At 34.9% G+C, this 13,073-nt stretch overlaps 1 protein-coding gene and 1 long non-coding RNA gene across 5 annotated transcripts in view; one reads left to right on the forward strand and one right to left on the reverse strand.

The window, feature by feature from the left end:
• The window catches only part of ARB2A (ARB2 cotranscriptional regulator A), a 337,934-nt gene that overhangs the window by 262,228 nt on the left and 62,633 nt on the right, over window positions 1-13,073 (reverse strand). The window lies entirely within an intron of this gene.
• Window positions 1-13,073, forward strand: part of LOC311622019 — a 1,104,806-nt gene that overhangs the window by 107,362 nt on the left and 984,371 nt on the right. The gene's annotated exons all lie outside the window — the stretch shown is intronic.

The raw sequence follows: 13,073 nt of genomic DNA on the forward strand, positions 1-13,073 counted from the left end.
TTATATCTAATATAATACTATTGTGACTCTGAATCGTAACACCTCTTTTGTATTTACTGAGTCAAAGAGGGAAAGGTAGGAGGTATTCTAAACAAACAAAAAAATGATTTAGCAAAGTCAGGCATCAGTAGTATCACTGTCTGTAACATGGGTAGGCAGAAGCATGGGTACCCAAAGATGTCCACATCTTAATTTCCAGAACGTGTTAATGTGCTACATTAGATGGTAAAAGAAACTCTGCAGATATGATTAATATTAAGAATCCAAAATGGGGAGATTATCCTGGGTTATCTAAATGGATCCAATCTAATCATGTAGCCTTAAAAGTGGAAGATTATGGAAAAATTGTCAGAAAAATGCAAACTGAGAAGGCCCTGATTGGCCATGCTATTTCTGAAGATGGAAAGAAATCCAAAGATACTAGGAGGAAAGGCTGATTCAGGGCCTGAAGCACAGAAAGTGCAAAGGAATCAGAAAATAAAATTTTGCACCAAAAAAAGAAAAAGAAAAAAAGAAAAGAAAATACTAAAAGAATGATAAATAAATGTTAAAAGAACACAAAACTTGTTTGATAAGTCATCTGGCCATATCTAGAGTTATCTAGGCATCAAAATAACGGTAGCCATGGATTATGTAATCCATTGAATAAAGAAAGAATCATCAGTGGAGCAAGGATCAACCAAATCAACGTGTTTAGGTCTGACTTGAGATTGAATGCTCCCCAAAGGCCCGCTTTCTCTTCTCAAGGCCTCCTGAGTCCCCATTCATACCATCTTTGTACCCACAATTATACTGATGTTAAAAAAAAATCATTGTGATTTTACTATTTCTTTTTTGGTATTAATAAAAGTTTTGTAAGGAGGGGAAAAAAAAGAACCAATGATTCCATAATGGTATGAATAAAGTAAAAAGAAAAGGAGAAAGTTCTTTCCTACAATAGTATGCCAACTAATGCACACAGAATGATGGAGTTAGAGAATCAGCAACAGATTATAAAATTAAAAGGTGAAAGTTTAATAAAGAACATAGTTTGAAATATTTTCCCCAAATTATTGATTAATTACAAAGAGTAAAATAATAGTAACTCTATGGTATGACCTGACATACATCACCAATATTGGAGCAAAACAAGATTGTGTGATCTTGAAATCATGCATGGAAGACAAAGATCACATTGAAGGTACTTCTGTCAAAAAAGCATTACCTAAATCTACTTATGAGAATACATATGACAAACTCAAATTGAGGGTCATCCTATAAATGTCCTATTCTTCAAAAATGTCAACATCAATAAAGTTTTAAAAAGACTAAGGAATGGTTCCCCATTAAAGGAGAATAAAGAGACATGACAACTAAATGCAAAGTATGAACCTAAATTTAGTCCTGGAGTTGAGGAATATCAGCTATCAAGTACATTATGTGACAATTAACGAACTTTTAAAAATGGCTTGTAGGTTGATAATATTGAATCAATGTAAAATTTCCTGATTCTGATAACTACACTGTAATTATGAAAGAAAATTCTTAGGAAATATGTACCAATATATTAGAGGTAAAAGGGCATAAAATTTCCAACTTTCCTCTCAAATGGTTCAGAAAAAAATATGTAAGTAATATATAATATATATGGTTTTGTAAGCACTCAACTTTTCTGCATAAAATTATATCAAAATACATTGCTATTTAAAAATTCCCCACACACGCCGAAACCGGTTTGGCTCAATGGATAGAGCGTTGGCTTGGGGACTGAAAGGTCCCGGGTTCAATTCCAGTCAAGGGCATGTACCTTAGTTGTGGGCATATCCCCAGTAGGGGGTGTGCAGGAGGCAGCTGATCGATGACTCTCTCTCATCGATGTTTCTAACTCCCTATCTCTCTCCCTTCCTTTCTGATCAAAATCAATAAAATATATTTTAAAAATAAATAAATAAAAATAAAAATTCCCCACACTGTACACATTCCTAGTTCAGGTGCTACTGACACTGTCTGTATTTTCACAAGTATTTCAATGCAGATGTGGCCAATGACAAACAGGGTAACAACAACTGGCTTTCACCAAAATATTTTAATTTCTTGAAATGTTACAAGACCACAGCTATTCTCAAGGATAACTGTCATCCATATTGCTTGTCAAAAGCAAAGATTCACTGGAGCAAGTCCTATAATTTTCCATGTTTGTGCCTCTGTTTATCCTCCACCTAAAATTCTCTTAACTTTCCCATTTTTCTCCAATTACTCAAAAAACAATTCAAATGCTACTTCCTACCTAAAGTTTTCACTGATCCTCCCAATGGCCAAGCCTTTCTTATGACATTTAGTGCTCCATGGTGATTACCTTACATTCTCATTTGCCCACAAAGTTAGCCCTTAATAAGAATTATATGAGTCCTACTTTATGGTAGCATCAACCACACTGTAGATACACATGAACAATGAATGAATGAAAAATAATTGGTAGTGCTTACAAACATGTGACTTTTCAGTTTATAAAAAACACAAGCAATACATTTAAAATATTTTAAAAATTACTTTTTGTATTGAAAGTAAATTCACAAGATTTAAACATGAAAACAGGATAACACAATAGACATTGAGAAGTCTCACTCCCACCCGTCTTCCTCCATTGTATACCTCCTCATTCTAACCCTTATTGGTAAGTGTATTAATTTCTTATGCATTTTCCAGTGTTTCTTAGTGCAGTCTAAGCAAATAAAAATGTATTATTACCCTCTGTTTAATAGAAAAGACAGCATACTGTACACACTGTGTTGCACAATGTATTATCTTCTCTTTGTTATAGAAAACTAAATACTGTGTTACTTATCATCTAAAAATTTATATTGATAATCTCTCTCTGAAATAGAGACCTTTATTAAAACTGGAACTCCCATTTGACCCAGTGATCCCACTTTTAGGACTATATTCCAAGAAAGCAGAAACACTAATCAGAAAGGATATATTATTATATGCACCCTATGTTCATAGCAGCACAATTTACAATAGCTAAGATCTGGAAACAGCCTAAGTGCCCCTCAGCAGATGAGTGGATTAGAAAACTGTGGTACATCTACACAATGGAATACTATGCCTCCATAAAAAAAAAAAAAAGGAACTTTTAACATTTGTAACAACATGGATGGAACTAGAGATAAATATCACATGATCTCACTAATATGTGGGATATAATGATCTACATAATTTGATCTAGAGACAAATGGTAGGGGAGGGGGGGGTTAGAGAATGACCAAAGGACTTGTTATGCATGCATATTAGCATAACCAATGGACTCAGAAATTGGGGCTATGGGGACCTGCTAGGAGAAGAAATGGCTGGGGGGTGTGAGGGGGGGGGGGGTTGTCAGTTGGGGAAAAAGGAGACATATGTAAAACTTTAGACAATAATTTTTTTAAAAAAACAGAGACCTTTATTCTTCTTCATTAGTCATAGTATTTCATTGTGTGGATATACGATAGTTTAGTAAAAATTTTAAAAATTATTTAATGCTTCACAAAAAATAGTCACTAAGGAAAACATACATAACCTTAAGCATTATTTATTAAATCCTATGCAAATTAAATTTACACAAAGTTATTAACTTGGAACTTAAAAATCATTTAAAATGATTTTCTACCCTGCAAGTTACCTAATCATTTTAAAAAGAAAAACACTTTTCCCATTTTATGTCTCATTTAGCTAAACATTTCATCCTAGCTTCCTCCTGGGTAGGAATGATGGGAGAGTAGAAAAGGAGGAAAGATGGAGGGAGGGGTATAGAGAAAGAAGGAAAAATAAAAAATTTCTTAATAATTAAGGTTTAATATTATTCAATAATGTCAGTTTGGCTAAGCCTAAGAGGGCTCTTTTAGCATCTTTACATTAAAGAGACTCTGATATGAATGGCAATCAGTTGTCTAATTAGAACTAAAGAACATTTACCCTGAGTGTATATCCTCTTAAGTCAGAACTACATCTTATATTTCACTAAAATCATCTTCGTCTTGGCCCAATTTTCCCCCTTTAAAACCTTTTATACTTCATTCTTCGTGGGTACATTCTAAACTTTAAAAAATCTTTTGAAGTAACTGCTTTTTCAGCATATCTTTGAAATAAAATTCATTCCTCCAACTTTCCATTAGCATTCCCTGGAGTCCAGTCTATATCCCCAGCTGTCCTTCATTTACATCAGCTTCAGATCATTTGCTCACACATTTTCCTTTTACCTGCTCTAAAGAAGAGACCTCCTTTAAGCCATCCTTAAACAGCTTCTAAAATAGCTTACCAGAGACATAGACTTATAAATGTGTCCAACTAACTACATATATCTCCTTGCAGCGATTTCACAGGCACCCCAAATTCAGTATGTTCAAACTGAATCCATCTACACATGCCCAAACCTATTTCTCCTTAAGTGTGCTCACCAACTCCATAATGGCACTACCATCCACCCAACTGCTTAAGCCAAAAGCCTAAATTAATATCATGACTCTTTGTCCTTTTTTTATTCCTTACAATCAATAATCAAGTTCTTCAAATCAATATTGCAAGATCCCTAGATCTACCCACCTCTACTATTACCACTCTAGTCTATCAACAGGCTATTATCTTTTTTTTGGATTGCTTCTGAGGCTTCCTCCTGCTATATCTAATGTAGCACAATTTCCTTTAGATCATATCTCCTGTTAGCAGACATGTTACCCCTTTAAAAATGCAAATCTAATAGCCTCTCTGTGCTATAAGGAAGGATAAGAACCCAGTCCTTAAATCCAGAAAGGCCCTACCAGATCTGGCCCCTGCCTACTTCTCAAATTTCATCCTATACCACACTTTCCTACTCTCTGTATTGTGTAATCACATTTTCTTTTGAATTCTCAGATGCATAAGGATTTTTTATTTTTATTTTTTTACCACAGAGCCTTAGCAAATAATGTTTCTTTGCCTGTAACGCTAGCCCATTCTTTCCTTGCCCAGCTTCAACACCTTCTTTGCCTAGCATTTCAACCTATTTTTAAGACATAGCTAAAAATTTTGAATTCGTCCTTCCCAACTCTTAAGTTATTAATAAGACCTTTCCCAAGATATTTAACATTGGACTTTAAGTTTTTGAAAAAGAAGCAACTATATGTTCAGAGGTTTAAATCTTATTTCAGAGTATGAGATGATAATGATTCACCTCTAATACAATTCATGGCATTTAAAAAATAGATTTCATTCTAGCAAAGACCTAACAAGAAAAATCTGGTTCTATTCTAAAGTTCAGACATATAGACCAAAGGAATAGAATAGAGAACCCAGAAATTGACCCAAACCACTATGCTCAATTAATATTTGACAAAGGAGACAAGAGCATACAATGGAATTAAGATAGTTTCTTCAATAAATGGTGTTGAGAAAATTGGGTAAATAATGCAAAAATATTAAACTAAACCACCAACTTATACCATACACAAAAATAAACTCAAAATGGATAAAGGACTTAAACATAAGATGGGAAACCATAAAAATACTAGAGGAATCCACAGACAGCAAAATCTCAGACAAATGCTGAAGCAATATCTTCACCAATACAGCTCCTAGAGCAATGCAAACTAAAGAGAAAATAAATCAAAATTAAAAGCTTCTGCACAGGAAAAAGAAACCATCAACAAAAGAACAAGAAAGCCCACAGCATGGGAGAACATATTTGCCAATGTTATCTCTGATAAGGATTTAATCTCCAACACTTACAGGGAACTCATACAACTTAACAAAAGGAAGATAAACAACCCAATCAAAAAATGGGCAAGGGACCTAAATAAATAGATACTTCTCAAAAGAAGACAGAAGGAAGGCCAAGAGGCACATGAAAACATGCTCAAAGTAACTAATCATCTGACAGATGCAAATCAAAACAACAATGAAGTACCATCTCACACCTGTCAGAATAGCTATATCAACAAATCAACAATTGACAAGTGCTGGCAAGGATGCAGAGAAAAAGGAACCCTCATGCACTGCTGGTGGGAATGCATACTGGTGTAACCACTGTGGAGAACAGTATGGAGTTTCCTAAAAAAACTAAAAATGGAACTCCCCATTTGACCCAGTGATCCCACTTCAAGGAACATATCCCAAGAGACTAGAAATACCAATCAGAAAGGATATATGCACCCCTTTGTTCATAGTAGCACAATTTACAATAGCTACAATTTGGAAACAGCTTAAGTGCCCATCAGCACATGAATGGATTAAAAAACTGTGGTACATCTACATAATGGAATACTATGCTGCTGTAAAAAGGAAGGAACTTTTACCATTTGCAACAGCATGGATGGACCTGGAGGGCAAAATAAGTCAGTCAGAGAAAGATAAATATCACATGACCTCACTCATTTGTGAAATGTAATGAACAACAAACTGATGAACAAAAACATATCAGACTTCAAACCACAGAGGGAAGGCAGGGGAGGGTGGGAGTAAGGGAGAGAGATCAACCAAAGAACTTGTATACATGCATATAAGCATAACCAATGGACACAGACACTAGGGGAGGCGAGGGTACAAACGGGTGGAGATGTGGCGGGGCAGTGGGGGGATAAGGACACATATGTAATACCTTAATCAATAAAAAAAAAAAAAAAAAAGAAAAAGAAAGAAAAAAAGAGAAAGAAACCAAAACACCTTTTGAATGAGTCCTACACAATTTCAAAAAGTAAACTCTGAGGGCATATATATTAGTTTAATGAAAACATACTAAAGTGATCAGTTGTCATTAAAATAGAAAACTTCTTAAACTGAAAGAATATCTTAGTATTTTGGCTTAACAAAAGCAAACTTTTAAAAAATTACCTTAAATATGTAATATGTAACTTCAATGATATCTGAAAGCTATTCTATTATATAAAATATTTTGCTTTGGAGAGCCTCACCAGCTGGTAGCATTTGCCCAGAGAGACAGCTGTTTTTTTAATTTCCCTATCTCAGCACGTTTCCAACTGTCAATTCTAACTGTATGCAATCCCATAGTGACAGAATACTTTAAGAAATATGGCTCATTAACTGTAAATCTACGATGTCCACTCTCTTCAGTGAATTCAAATTAAAGCCACAGACTTGCTAGATCATAACAGAATTCCCCACACATTTTTGTTGTTCTTTTGCATTTCAGACTTAAAATAAAATATTCACCCCATCTACTATAAAATATTTTGCTCATTTCTATAAATTCACTGACATAAAAATGTTAGTGGAAGTTTACTTTAAAAAATTATGAATTGCAAAGCTATTTTAATAAAATAAGAATTTCCAAATGATTTTACAACGCAAGTGGCTTACAATTTTGCAGAAAGATTAGTTTGGGCAATAATGCTCAAATTTAAAACGAATAATAGTTTCTTAGAAAATTACCAGTAACAACTTTAAGAGGACATTGATCACACATAAGAATCCTATCTAATAAAGAGGGAATATGCAAATTGACCATCATAAATATGGTGGCACCACAGTGGAGGCAGAGTTCCCTAACTAGCCTTAAGGAGTAATCAGCAGGGACCTGAGGCTATGCCCCTCCCCACCCAGGGGCTTGACAGGGGATCTCAGGCTGTGTTCCCCACCCTGGCACCAAGCTGGGGAACCTCAGGCCATGCCCCCTGTCTGGTGGGGCTTAACGGGGGATCTTAGGCCATGCCCCCAGCTCAGAGGGGCTTGACAGGGGACCTAAGGCATGCCCCCACCCTGACACTGGGCCAGGGACCTGAGGGTGTGCTGGGGGACCTGAGGTTGTGCTTTTGCCTGGCGGGGCTTGATGGGGGCCCTAAGGCTGTGCCCCCTGCCTGGCACCGGGCCAGAGGACCTGAGGCTGCGCCCCCCTGCCGGGCAGGGCTTGATAAGGATAGGGCCAGCCAAGTCTGGATCTCACACAATGGGGGTGGGGCCGGCTGGGTCTGGGTCTCCTGCGATTTTGAAGCACCATGGATGGGCAGAGACTTGACTCTAGGTCCTGCTGTGCACCCCAGAATCTGACAGGAGGAAGATTTTTATATACATTTTACTAATTTTCTTTCATCTCTGACACTTCTATTATAGAGAAAGGGCAAACAGCAATATTAAAATATTTCCTCTAATCCCATTTTAATGTGCATGAATTTTATGCACCAGACCACTGGTCAAATCTATAAGAATCAAATGAGGTAATATAAATAATAAAGCTTCAAAAAAGAAAATCAGTTTTTAAGTGCAAGGTGTTTTTAATATTGATACAAGTAAATCATCTTCATAAATTATTTGGAAAGAATTATAGCAACATAAGCATAGGCCATCTGAGGCAGATGCATATTGAATACATACACATACACACACAACAAGAGCATATCACTCAGTGATAATCACAGTCATTGGAGAAATTGGAGACCTTGTACTCTGTTGGTGGGAATGTAAAATGGTGCAAGCCACAATGGAAACAATATAAAGCTTGCTTAAAAAGTTAAAAATAGAATTATGCTCCAACAGTCCTACTCTAGATATATATCCAAAAGATGTCTAAGATATCTGCATTCCCACATTTGGTGCAGCATTATCACAATAGGGAAGATAGGGAAACAACCCAAATGCCAATCAATGGATGCATGAATGGATAAAGAAAATGTGGTATATAAATATAACTGAGTATTATTCAGTCTTAGAAAAGAAGGAAATTCAGCCATATGCTACAACTTGGATGAAACTGAAGGACATTATGCTGAGTGAAATAGTCAAACTCAGAGAAACAGAAAGTAAAATGGTAGCTGCCAGGGGCTAGTGAAGGGGGAAATGGGAAGTTGCTATTCAATGAGGATATAGTTTCAGTTTTACAAGATTAATTAGCTCTAGAGATCTGCGGTTCCAACAATGCTTATGGCAACAATACTATATTTTGCACTTAATTTTTTTCAAGAGGATAGAGCTCATGTTAAGTGTTGTTATTATAATTATATACAAGGTGTCCAAATGTATACACACTTTAACAGCTCACTTTTGATAGCTCACTTTTGAAAATGAAGTGAATATTAATAAATACTCCCTTTATAATCATTCCAAGTGTGTCTGTACATTTTTAGGATCATATATATATATATATTTTATGACAAATATAAAAATCTCATTGCCCTGTTGAATATCATTACAAACACAAAAGAAGATTTGCTGGAACTAGAAGAATCTTCTAGAGAAGTACCATTTTGGGCATGAAGTGATTTGAAGATAAAGTCACAGAAAACTATGGTCCCTTCTTAATTTTCTTCCTAATACTCTTCCCTAAATAGATGGACAATGATTGAAGAATTGTCACATATGTGGAGACTAAGTCTCTGCTTTACTGACTGTAAGAACATTTGCAAACCAAGACTGTCAGCCCACATCAACTTTGGAACTACTCAGAAACCATCACGAATTAGGGATGATATGACAGTTTTAATCTAATAATATATTATATAGCCCAAGTGGCGTGGCTTAGTGGTTGAGCATCAATCTATTAACCCAGGAGGCCAGGGTTTGATTCCGGTCAAGGCATATGTTCAGGTTGTGAGCTCGATCCCCAGGGTGGGGTGTGCAGAAGGTAGCCAATTAATGATTCTCTCTCGTCATTGATGTTTCTATCTCTCTCTCCTCCCTTCCTTTCTGAAACCAATAAAAAAAATATTTAGTATATATATATTATCTATATCCCTCTATATCTATCTACCTACCTAAATGTATATACCAAACATGCATACATACATATACAATCTAGGCATTAAATAAGTTACTGTCCTTAGGAAAAATAAATTAATAGCTTTCTCCACAGATATACACAGGTTTCTAAAATATGAACAGATATCTTTATGAAATCATTAGAAAAATGGGCAGTATCCTTCACAAATTTATGGGCAGTGCATTGTTTATGGAGCTAAAGTTTATGGGAGGCAGAGTGTTGGACTAGGTCTAAGATTTAGGGGTTGTGTAGTGACACTGAGGCATCCCAGATAAACTCACAGGTTCCCTAATTCAAGTTTGAATTCTTGCACAGGCCCCTCTTATATCTCAATTAAGATCAGTCTGCATTCTGGGATCCACTAAATTGTTCTATAACCATTGACTTCCACTGTTACAAACCTGAAAAAGAAATTGCCTTCCTAAAGTGAAATTTTTCCATTTCACTATTCTTTTCTATTCAAGGAACTGATGCTTTGAAAATGTTTCTCATTTACAAATATATATAATATATTTATATATATACTATATATATATTTGTGATTATTTTCTAAGAAATAATTATGATCTGAGATAACTTAGTAATATCCTGTTTGAAAGCAAAGAAAAATAATTCTTAACCCTCCACAAAAAGTATTCTTCCCTGATTAGAGCAATGAATGCAAAATTGCTTAATATGAAGCTTAATTCATGCTCTCCGTCAGGTAGTTTGTTGAATCAACAAATATTTATTGAGAAGTTACTATGTGCCAGTCATTGATCCAGGCCCTGGGGTTATAGAAGAGAAAATACAAACAGGAGACAGATACTAAAAAGTAAACAAATAAATCAGATAATTCTTTATTACTTCACAGACTACATAATTCCTGACTGAACTTTTCACCTCTAGTTTCTGTGTGACAGGTGGATCTGCCAGCTATTTCTTCTTCCCAACTGTCAACACTCACACTCTATTTTCCTACCAAATAAACCATTACTAAATATAAGTTGTTAGAGTGACTTATTGTCAAGCTCCAAAAGATACCTAGGTCAGACAATTTAGGATTTAGCAAACCAATACTTTATTTGATAAACTGGTTGTGACCCTCAGTTGATTTTAACATTAAATATAACATGAAGATAAATGCTCAAGGAACTAGATGGGAAATTAGTACAGATAAGCCCAGGTTATGTTTTTTAAGAACTCTGGTATAGCTTCAACTAGTTATTCTATATTCAAAAAGACATTCAGGATCCTAAGCAAAGCTAAAAAAGTATGCATAGTCTTTTTATGTAATACAGTCTACATACTTATTAGCAATCAAAACCCACATTTGATCTTAGGTTAGGAAAACCCAATGCCTGCAAACATGTTTACAAACTGCTCTTCCCTCCGTCGTTACATCTGCTCTCCCTCCTAGCTATTTCTGAAAAGAAGTTCAAATGCCCTTGAAATATATGACTTTTTATTCAATATTTATACTGAATATTCTCATGCTATTAGTTAACCTCTACCTCAGAATACTTCTTTGGTAAAAATGGCCAAACACAACTTTCTGTGCTGGAAAATATTTTAAAATCAACATATAGTCAATGACTTTTAACAGTTTTAGTTAAAGTATTCCATAAAACTTTCAATAGTGTTACTGACCTCAAATACTTATTTTGAAGAAAATTCTAGAATTCTTTCTAAATTCCATATCACACTGTAAAATAATCAGAATCCCTGTTCTTTTTTAAAATATGTCTTTATTGTTTTCAGAGAGAAAGGGAGGGAGGGAAGGAGGTAGAAGGTGGAGGATGGAAAGAAAGAGGAGGGGGGAGAGGGAGGAGGGAGGAGGGAGGGAGGAAGAGAGAGAGAGAGAATGAGAATGAGAAAGAATCATGGATCAGCTGCCTCCTGCACATCCCCAACCATGTGCCCTGACCAGGAATCAAACTGGGATCTTCTAGTTTATGGGTCAATGCTCAACCACCAACCAACACTGGCTGGGTGGAATCCCTCTGTTCTGATCAAATAGTGCACAACCCAAAAAGAGATTCCCAATAGTATATGTGTCTGTGTACACACACACACACACACACACACACACACACACACACATACACACACAAGAATATGGATATGTGTGGATGCCTAAGAACATCCCCAAAGGAGAAAGAGGTTCAAGTAACAATTTGTGCAGTCTCTTCTTTAAAAATAAAAGAAAAAAAACCAGAAAACTGACAAATTCATGAAGCGGAATAAAATAAAGAGTGTAATGAGGAGTCCCATCTGCCTATGACATAATAGCCAAGCATGATTTTTTAGAATCTTTTTCCTTTAACTAATTTACCAAAATGTTCTTCAAATCTAGAGTATTGAGATGGAGATGTGATGGGGAGGTATAAATTAGCATATATTTTGGAAGTCAAATATAGTTTACTTTATTGGTAATAGTAAGATTTAGCCTAGTTTTTATTTCTATTATTTCCGAAATCTTAATCAATTTTGAGGAAATAAGATAATAAATAAAAATATGAACAAACTTAGAATAAACCCGTCCTTCCTCTGGCATATGCAAAATATATTTGTAAAATATTTGCATGTAAAAACAAACTGCAAATATTGCAAACTACATTTCATGCAAAATATACTTTGCATTAAATATCTACCTGAATAAAGATTTTTTTTCCAGAGTACAGAAAGATAAAGATTTAGTACAAAAGGACATTGGCTCAGAATAACATACCAGATGAACATAAAAGGTTAATTTTAATAATCAAATTCATAATTCATCTAATCTAGGAAATGCCAAGAATAGTTTAAAGAGATATTCCATTTAACGTGAACTAATACACCAACTGTTAGTAACAGTAAAGTAAAGATGACTAATGATTCTGAAATACAATATGCTTGTGTTTAATGACATCAATAGACATGTAGAAAATTTACAATAGGTTATCAGCCCAGCTACTATGATGCTTGTAAAACCATTTCTAGGCTACAAATCTTATTCTACTTTTAGAACTACGATGATGCAAGAAAAAAAATAGCATAAAACATATTATTCTTTTCTTAAACAGGTACAATTCAATGAAAATACAATTTTCAGAATGTTATGCTTTTGTTTCTGGCACAGAAAATCATCTCTAAGCATTATTCATATTATTTCTCTCCCCTAAAGTTAACATACTTTAATGCCATATGGGCACAAATTTACTTCTGTTCATTTAAACTTGCAATTAAACTTTATAACATAGAAAACCGCTAAAGTAAAATAATCCCATCCCACTGAAAGGCTTTTTTTTTTTTTTTTTTCTCTAAAATAACATGGGTGATGTGCCAAATGGCTGGGGTAGTAGCTCATTATACCTTCAGAAAGAATCCAAGTTTTAGGCTTATCTTGCAT

The sequence above is a fragment of the Pipistrellus hanaki genome (genome assembly GCF_964339955.1).
Source record: "Pipistrellus hanaki genome assembly, chromosome: 4".
Lineage (NCBI taxonomy): Eukaryota > Metazoa > Chordata > Mammalia > Chiroptera > Vespertilionidae > Pipistrellus > Pipistrellus hanaki.